Source organism: Crassostrea angulata, chromosome 2, assembly GCF_025612915.1.
Source record: "Crassostrea angulata isolate pt1a10 chromosome 2, ASM2561291v2, whole genome shotgun sequence".
Taxonomy (NCBI): Eukaryota; Metazoa; Mollusca; class Bivalvia; order Ostreida; family Ostreidae; genus Magallana; species Magallana angulata.
Window position 1 is genome coordinate 67096722 of NC_069112.1, and position 10856 is coordinate 67107577.

Genomic DNA, 10856 nt, shown 5'->3' on the forward strand with positions numbered 1-10856 from the left:
TCATGGCACCTGATCCTACCTCTATCTTTTTTTAAGTCCGTGTTGCTCTGCTTTGAATTTATATGTCGTTTTATGGATTTTTGAGATGGTTGACAGTTTGTTATTGTCATTGTTTCATTACACGCATTTCATAGAGAGTTTTACTTTCAAATAAGACTGTTATCTAATAGATAGACGCATCCCTATGATATTTTTCGATCTAGTTTAAGACAGATTCAAGTGCCCTTTTTAAGTCACTCACAGATCAAGTTAATTATAAGCATAGATGTTTCAACGGAAGTATGTTAAACAAACGTGAAATTATAAACATTCAAAGATGTGACTGTTGACTTGATAATTAACTCTTAAAAATGCTTTGCATTGCTTTGGACTTCGAATTCTTATCGAATACACTAATATTTATCGAGCATTTGTACAGTTCAAAATATGAGATAAGGCAACGTATGTCCCCAAGCCCATTGTGTACAATCCTGTAAATAAAATATTGTTCTGAAGTATAAAATGAATTTAATACTAGATATAACTACATCATCATATAGTCACAGTAGTAGTGGTATACAAATAATAGATGCCCCTGAAAATATCAGACCCCTGGATAGCCCCCGGGATATTTTTAATTTGTTATAATATTTTTATGTGTAAAATAACGAGAAAATGAAAATGTGCTATAAGTAGGGAAACTTATCTCGAAAAGTAGATGAACACAACATCATATATTAACAGTGTTAGTGGTATACAGCTTGTGGGTGATTCTGAAAACCTCAGTTCCCATTAAAGGGGTCCTCGATGTTTCCGAGCTTGATCTGTAAAATCTCATAAAATTGAATAGTGGTCTAAATGTAGAGGCTCTAGTCTAAAATACTAGATATGACCATACATGTACATGTATCACAATATTTTCACAATGGTAGTGGTATACCACTAGTAGATGACCCTAAATATTTCAGGCCCTAAGGAAGAGGACCTCGATGTTTCCGATCTTTTTGTATAAAATCCAATTATAATGAATTTTGTTTTATGAGTATGAGTCTGAATTTAAAAAAATAGAGATGACCGCACAACCAAATATTCAAAGTGGTAGTACTAAGCCAATGGTAGATGACCCTAACAAAAGACCTATGGGCCACACCGCTCACCAGAACAAGAGTTACCATTTCTTTGTTTAATTCTATAGCACTATTTATTTTCACAGTGGTAGTGATATACAACAAGTAGAAGATCCTGAAAATACCAGACCCAGGACTTCCATTAGATTTTCTCGAATAGAAATAACAAGAAAATAAAAAGTGTTCTAAAGGTAGTGAATCAAATCTTAAAAACTTGATGAGTACATCATCATATTTTCACAGTGGTAGTGGTATAGAACTAGTAGATAATCCTATAAATTTCGAAACCCATGGAAGGGGTCCTTGATGTTTCCGAGCTTGATCGGTAAAATCCCAAACTGCGCTAAAAAAACCGACTGCTCACAAAATAAGTCAAATCAAAAGCAAATATATTTCAACGGAAGTATGCTGTATGCTGAATAAAAGCTCATATTTTAAATATTTGATGATGTGACTGCTGACTTGATAACCAGCTCTAAAAAGAGTTTTTGCAATGTTTTGGACTACATATTCCTCTGACAAACACTGATATCTATCAAACAATTTTGGAGATAATAATATGAAAAAATAATAGTTAGAACCTGAGGGCAGAGAAATTATAGCTCGAACTGTTATAACTTCTGTGTTTGTAAAAATTTTCGTTACTGATTTAGTCTATTTGTGGAAATTCATTATTGCACCAAAGAATATGAATATAATTGAAAGAACATGTTAGCTGACAGCAGGATAAAACTGATGGGACACGTTTTAAACAATGCTTTATGTTATTTTACTGTCGTACAGGCTGCTTTATTTGTTGTGGCTGTCTCTCAATGAAAATGCTGAGCACACAATTTCAGACACAGTAGACCATAGAGGATATATTTTTCTGGTTACTTCTATGAACAACCGTCCTGCCTGGTTGCTATGTGAGACTTTTCAGATTTAAGTCTACTCTGGAATGAAAGTTATTTAAAATATGGGTGTTCACTAAAAGTGTGTCGCTTTTGTAACAATTGTTATTATCTAGCTGAAAACAGATACAGAAATTTTTTCCTTCACAAATTCTATACATTAATAGGGGAAAAAGCACGAGAGCCAGTGTCATATAATATTTTGATACCGAGAAATATTGAATCCAACTTTTCGAAATATTGAACTCCCATTCTAGATACTAAACCCCTGGTTCAATACATGCCTCAGTATACTGAACACGCCTCTGGTTCACATTTCCTTTTGGATAGGGGGTTCAAAAGGTTATGACTGTGATATATTGACACCCCTCTTCCACCCATTTCAAATTGCCAGTGGGGAGGTGTTTAAAATACTATGGCTGCGAAATATTGAATCTCCATCCTAATTCAAATTCCTTCAGTAGAGCGGATTCAAAATAGTATGGCCGCGATATATTGAATCCGCCTTTGATTTTCATTGCTGTAAGAGAGGGGTTTCAATATATAATGGTCACGATATATTAAACCACCCTCTAATTTTCATTTCTATTGGAGAGGGGGTTTGAAATATAATGGTTGTGATATATTGTAACCTTCTCCTATTTCCAATTCCCTTTGAAGAGGGGGCTCAAAATATTATGGCCACGATATATCGAAACCTCCCCCTCCCCTCTGATTTTCATTGATATTGGAGTAGGGGCTCAGAATTACCCTAAACTGTTGAGAGATTCCACTTAGGGGATCAGTACATGAATTTATTAGTACCCTAAGGGATTGATAGAGTCTAAGGAGAGGATCACAATAGTAATACATTAGTCGTCTTAAAGATTCAGAGTCCACTGAGGGGATCACAGCACACACAAGCACCTTAGGGTATTGATACAAAAATTACTGGGAGGATCACAACAGTTATACATATTTATTATATGTTCTTACCAAAGGCTATCTATAGACTCTATTCAAGAAAACGTCAGCTATCAAAAGGGTTCATTGATAGGACATACACATAATACATGCATATTGATACATACTGACAGGACTAGAACAGTTAAACATTAGTACCCTAGGCTGCTGATAGAGTCCACTGAGAGAATCAAAACAGTTACACCTTAGTAATCTAGACAATTGATAAAATCTACTGATGAGATCACAACAGTTTAACATTAGTACCTTATGATCTTGATACAATCTACTGAGAGGATTACAACAGATATACCAGTACATAAGTACCAAAGGCTATATACAGTTTACTGTGAGGATCACATCAGTTATACATAAGTAATCTAAGCTACCGGGTATTTAAATATGCAAAGCCCAAAAAGAGGATCACAACAGTCACTACATTAGTACACTTGGGTGACAATACTACTAGGAGAATCACAACAGTTACACATTAGAACTGTCCTAATGGGACTAATACCCCCGCAAGGCTAATTTCAAATGGGGACAAATAATTGAATTGAATAATAAAGGTTTGGAACACATAAAAATAAAAAAAATTCTAAAACTGTAAAAAAAAAGTTAACAAAGAAAAATTAAAATCAAAATTGTCAGAATTTCACTTTAAATACATACAACAGTAATACATTTACAAATTTATGTGTCTGGTGATATTTTTTTTAATTTAATTGTTTTAACGAAAAATGAACAAAATGACAATAACCCCTCCCTTTGCAGTAAATGGAAATACCAGTAGCCAAGCAATGCTCTTCTGTTGATAAAATTTTGAATATCTTTCTAATAAAAGTCTTGACACTTTCTCCTGTGGTACAATGGAACTTCATATCAGAAATTTCCCTAAACATATGCTCCATCTAAACCATGGCTCAGATAATGGCCCCCTTGGGACAAATGAATTCAGCCACACTTGTCTTTGATGTGCTTATTAGCTCCTAAGAATTTATCATTGACAAACAAAAATGTTGCATTGTCAGTTGATAGAGTACTTATAAAAAATCAATTTATTTAAGACATAAAGACATAAAATCATTAGATCTTGTCTGATCTTAAAAAAATTGCAGGTGCACATCTTCAGATGGTGATCAACATATGTACAAATTTCCAGACTGTTCCATGCAGTAGTAAAAAATTCTATAGGGGGGACAAAGTTGCGTCTACAGACAGACGGACAGGGTGAAACCAATATACCCCCCTAAACTTTGTTTGCAGGGGTATAATAAGTGTTCCAAGGTCTTTTTAAAATGCTGTCTACTGAAAAGATCACATCACTACATTAGAACCTTAGCTTTTAATAAAGTTCACATGGAGGTTGACAAAAGTTACACAATAGTATCCTTTGCTTTTGCTGCAATAACTGAAGAATCACCACATTTTATACACATTGTAAGTTTCCTTGGCTTTTTAAACTGTTCCCTCAGAGTTTAACAATAATTAACATATTAATATCCTAAGCTATTGAGAGGATAACAAGAACTTTACATTAGTACCCTAAACTATTAATTCACTTAATATATCTTACATTATTGGTACTATCCACTTAGAGGATCATAACAGTGACACATAAAAAATATGTGAAGCTATTTCTACAATCCAAAAAAGTTACATGTTATTTCTCTTGGCTATTAACATTGTCAACAGAGAGGATCACAACATTCACAACATTTACACATTAATATTTACATTAAGAGTATATTTCCCTTCATGTTTGCAAAGAAAATTTGCAATGTTCAATCTCATGTAAGACACACCCTATTAGGTAAACGCAAATACATGCTAGGGCCTACATACATGAAGATGGGTGGATAAGGCGTGTAAAATGCCCATACACGGTGGGACAGGCTACTAAAAAATTAAAGGGTCAATAAATTTGATGGGTTATTTTTTAAATCATTAAAAACAGTATATATTTAACGAATCATTGATTTTTAACCTGTAGGTATGTTCAATACTTGGAATATGTTGACTCAAACAGGCGTATACGTATCAAAACCTGCAAATACTGTCATTTTTTAGAACTTTAAGGCATTTTCTTTTATAGAATGGGTCTGTGCTCCATATTTTTTTCAAAGTCTAATTAACTAAAGGTCTATTTGAAAGCAAACCGATTTCGATGAACAAAAATGTGAAGAGATGACCCACTATACGTTAAAAATATCATTTTGTATCACAATTGAATGTTTTGAAAAAATAATACAAGTCCGGTAGTTCGTGTCCAAAGTCACACATAATATTTAAAAAGCCCACTTTGTTGTGTCTGAAACGGCTCAGTGGTTAGAGTACCTGACATAAGCTATCCTTATAATCCTAGGGTTTTTATGTTCGATAATTTTTTTCCCCTTATATTTTGTTAAATGTATTAAAACTGACAATAGTTAGAAACTTTGCTTTTGTAAACTTGTATTATAATATATTTGAATAGATTTAATTGGGGAAAAATAAATTCAAAATTGTATTTACCTACTAAACCGAATGGGCATTTGCGCCATCTTATTCCCCCATCTTCTTTCTATTTATTTGGAACACCTCTAATTATACTGTAGATTTAATGTAAAAAATAGAAACTCTTAAACAAAATACATGAAGTCTGCTACAAATATTAATGAGGAATTTAAGTGAAGAGAAAAACCCAGAAGAATAGATATATGTAACTTAACCTCTCTATTCTGTTCATGTTTCAATTTAAGTGAAAAAAAAGATTACTACTTAGTGGATTCAATCCAGCGACCATAAAATTAAAAAGACCTCCGCGTTACCACCAGGCCACGCATCTAACATTTTCAGCAGATGCATTTTCAATATATATGGCTATATACATAATTGGAATAGAAAAGACACTAATTGAAATATTTGTCTAATTTTCAGTACGAAGACCACATCTTAAACCAAAACTAATTCAATCTAAACGTGTACTATAATACCTGTAAAACATACATGTAATTTTAATCAGATGTCTTTGGTTTAGAGTGATTCAAATATTCAAATATCCAATTTTTTATCGTATACTAACTACTTTCCTCTATATCCCCAACAAAACAGGAATATTTTAATGATGTCGTGTAAGATAATTAAGACTCTTAGAGCATAGTGATTGTGTAATTTGCGTTTCTTTGAACATATTTAAACTAAATATTGTATAATATTGAAAATGTTTGATGTATGCAAAAGGCTATATTTGAGGCCAAATCTTATATTAAGTGTGCTATACCTCTTTAACCAAAAACCAGAACAATCTGAATCTTGTGAACAGTCACATGCAAAGGTATTAATGAAACTTGCTATTTATTAAACATGTTAAAATGTTTCATTATGAGAAACATAATAAATCATAGCAATATACTATATAAAGAAAATAAAATGTAGAAAATAGGGATAAATTAGGCAAAAAATGATTAAATAAATAATACATTTAAACATTTATTATTCCTTTGCACAAAATAGAAAAGAATAATGAAATATTACACTAAATTTTTAACAAGAGGCTAAGGGCCACATCACTCACTTGAGCAACAATACTAAGAACTCTGATCAAATCAGCATTACAGTGAGTAAGTGCCTAAATCAAGCAGTATCAAAACCAATATCTCTTGAAAACTAAGAACTAAAATAGATCTTGCACAGAAAGTTAAAAATGTGCCAATTTTATTGACATATTCTTTATCGTAGATACCCTTTTGTTGCTTTAGTAATTGTGAGAAAATTCGTCTCTATTCCTTTGAAAAAAAATCCTGCATTTCTGGCTACACTTTTCTTCAGGTAATCATGGCTTGATTAAACTTAAATTTAATATGAACAACCTGTATTTACACACAAGTTTGAGCTTTTCTGGTTGAATGCTTTTCCAGACAATTTAAACAAAATATTTCTATATTTTCCTATGTAAAAATTTAACAAACTTGAATCCCTTTCCCCAAGTTATACTTTGTACCAAGTTTGGTTGAAATCGACCCCGTGGTTCTGGAGAAAATGAAAATGAGAAAAATTTACGACAATGACAGACACAGAGATTCAAAACTCTAACAAATGAAGAATGGTGAGATTCTTTGATTTGAGCTCTAGACAAAAACAACTTCAGGTAATGTGAGTAAGCTCACAAATGATACCCTCCGCTAAGAAAAATCAACACTCAAAGTTTTTTTCTATTATAGAAAATAATGGATTCTCTCTATTTCACCGTCCATATTCTATATATAACAACTGCTTTATTTTTAAAAATTGTTAATGCTAATAATATGAGTACACAAATTAATTTTTTTTCTTTAAATTCACTTTTATATCAACTTAATTGTTAATGCATGAAGACATCTGCATCCTCTTGAAAATAAATATGACTGGAATCAAACGTTAATCCACATGTCAAGCAGCCATTAAATCTTTTGAAATTTTGGAATACCGAGCCATATTTTTTCTCCAAAAAAAAAGCATTTTCAGAGAAGTGGGCAGGAGTGAGAAACTAAAATTTAATTTTATGAGGCAAAACATATGCAAGCTTTGTGTCAAATTTTAGCTTCTTATCATTTCCATTATTACAAAACAAAACACAGACAGCTGGAATTATGCATTTTTAAAAACATGATCTTTAACTTGCCTAAATGCCTTGGGTCAATGTCATTACACAATAAGCAATATTTGTGTGAAGTAATAACTTCTAATGTTTCTCCATAAAAAGAAACACAAATGTTGTACTTTTCCTATCTCTGACCTTGCATGCCCTAATGACCTTGCGTCAAGGTCACCCTAAGGTTATAAGTAATTTTTGTGTCAAGTAAGAACTTCAAATTTTTCTCTATAAGAAAGATACATACAGGACACAAATTTTGGACTTTTCCTGCCAGTGACTTTGACCTTGCCAAAATGACCCTGAGTGAAGGTCATGACACACTCTTTGGTCTTCAGCAATCTTTGTGTGAAGTAAGAACTTCCAATTTTTCTCCCCCCCCCCCCCCCCAAAAAAAAAAATATGGACCAGATACAAATTTTTCACAGACAGATGGACAGATGGACAAGGTGATTCCTATATAACCCATCAAACTTCATTTCCAGGGTGTATAAAAAAAAAATAAAACAGCATGGGAAATGATGATTGTTCAAGATAAATGTGTTTGCTGCAATTTGACATTTGTATACAAAGCTTTAAGAGTCAAGATTTTTTGCACAAATTACACAACAAAACACTAGACTCCGAAAGTTACACAATGTCAATTTCTAAAACACAAATCACCCTTTTAAGATTGGAACATGCAAACAAGAAGTTCCATTAGTTCCCTAGGCTAATTATACATTTTACTAAAAGGATCACAACAGTTTAACTTTGGTATCCTATGCTATTGGTACAATCCACTAAGAAAATCACAGCAGTTGCATCACATAATACCCTAATCAAATGATAGTCCTCTGATGAGAGGGTCAAAACAGGTAGCCATAGTATCATATGCTAATTATACAGTCAACAGAGAATATCACATAAATACCCTCAGCTATTTATACACTATCAGTCCATCTATAGCATCATAACAGTTACATAGTTTTTGGTACTACACTACACATGCAAACCGCAAACATCAACTTTCACCAGTCTTCCATGGCCTGAGATGATCAAAGGTTTAAATTCACACACTACTGATACAGTCGCCTGAGAATATCATAACAGTTACAACATATAAGTACCTAGAGCTGGTGATACAGTTCCTTTAGATGATAACAACAAGTTAACATTAGTTCCCTAGGCTAATGATACAGTCTACTGAGAGGAACAGAAGATTTTCTTCAGATAAAACCCGTTTAAGGTGGCTCTATACACCACTTACGCAAAAAAGTAAATCTGGAAGCATGCAGTTCCGGCACTAGCTGATTTAAACTGAGGCAAATTGTATGGGGACCGCTCTTTAAAAAAAAAATGTTAAATGAATAGTCTTCGATTTAATTTGTTAATTGGAAAAATCATTACTTACAAGTAATGAGACACCTTCACGTTTTGTCGCATTATTTATCGTAAAAAACAATAAAATCAAGTATAATTTTTTAAATAGTTTCTTTCTGATTTTCGGTATATTACAGCATAGCTCAGTGGGTTAGTGGGTTCACTACAAATCTGAAATCATCTACAAATCAAATCTGGTCATGAGCTCGAATCCCGTTCAGGACAAGAACATTTTTAAACGTATTTTTTGGTTGAATACTCTAAAAGAAAGTTCTAAACTGGTGAAAGTATTTTAATTATACTAATATACTTTAATTCACATTAATATTAACAGATGTTCCTAACCATCATAAGGGGATGAGAGGGTGGCTTTGAATTTCTCTCTGGTTGGGATACATGAATCCTATTAGTTAATTTTCCCCTTTATTTTTTTGACTTTTGGAAATTTTCTTTAACTCAGAAATGAAATGTCCCCAAGATGTTTGGGCCTTAGGACTTAGGAACGATTACTCTTACCTGAGGAACTTTCATACCAAATAAAATTTAAAATATTTTTTGGGTTTATTTGCAATGATTTTTATTCAAATTTTTTATGTCACAGTTATTAAAATACATTATCTTACCAAGCAGCTTTTTCAGATGATTTGTCAACAGAGTAAGAAAATATGAAAATTTATGTTTTAGGGAAATACTAAAAAAATTGCAATAATAAAATTTTTGAATGTTAAGAAGTTTTATATTAATTTTTAGGTGTCCGAAGGAAATATCCATCATATGACAAAAACATTTCTCTCAATTTGTTAATAGCTAACTTTTTAAAAATTATTTTACAAAAACACGAAAAAACATTTGAAAATTCTTTTAAAATACCTATAGCATCCCTATCATCATTTTAATATTTGATAAGTATATGTTTTGTGATCTTCTATTGAAAATTGGAATAAACTGTGGGTGTATAGAGTCACCTTAAAAGATAATAATCTATATAATACTTACCTGCAATTGCTGGTAGTGGTACCACTGGGTAGTGAAAAGTGTCTAGAGACATGGATCGACCTATAGACCTACTGTCGCTGCTGGCTAGTCTTCTTGACTTGAAGGGGAAGGGGGCAGGGTTTCAGATTGCCGTTGGCCGTCTGCCATTTGCTGATAAAAATTGAAAATGGCAGAAAAAATATAATAAAGTAGCCAAAAAGGCCTATATTTTAGATACTGATTAGAAATAATGGCTGATCAAATTCATCTTCTAATAGCCAGCTATGCTAGGACTATGTACAATGTAATATTTTTGTTACATTCCGCATCTACTGATTCGCCAATCGATGAAAGTTGCGCATTTATTATTAATCTTTTGAGCGCTTATTTAAATCAAATACTAGTATGATATACCAAATGATAACTTAGAATAATGTCCTCAAAGAAAAAGATAGTGATCAAAGCTGGCAGTAGCCAGCAAATGCTTTTAAATTTTTTTCAATTCAAAATTAAAAAGCGTGTCTATTACCAAGTGTGACAGTGAGGAGGATGCTGGAATAAGAGGCCCATGGGTCACATTGCTCACCTGAGCAACATTAGACATTATAAAATCGGCTTCATTGAGTTATATACAAAATAAATATGGACAATGTAGGCTAACAGATCCTGTATTAAAAAAAATCAATTTTTTCCCCGGCATATTCTGTTTATCATTGATCCCTTTTTGTCAAAGTATTGTCATTCCACATATTGAGCTTTACGGTTCTCAAGAAGATCTAAATCAAATGGGATATAAACGTACATCAAACTTGTGAAGCCCAAGAATTGTCCAGGGGCCAAATTCTTAACAATTTTAAAGAATCAACAATATGTTGAAGTGATTGCACATCATTAAAACCATAAATTATAACATTTGAGTTTTGGTGAATTTAAAATGTTTACTTTTGTAAAATTGGACCCCCCATG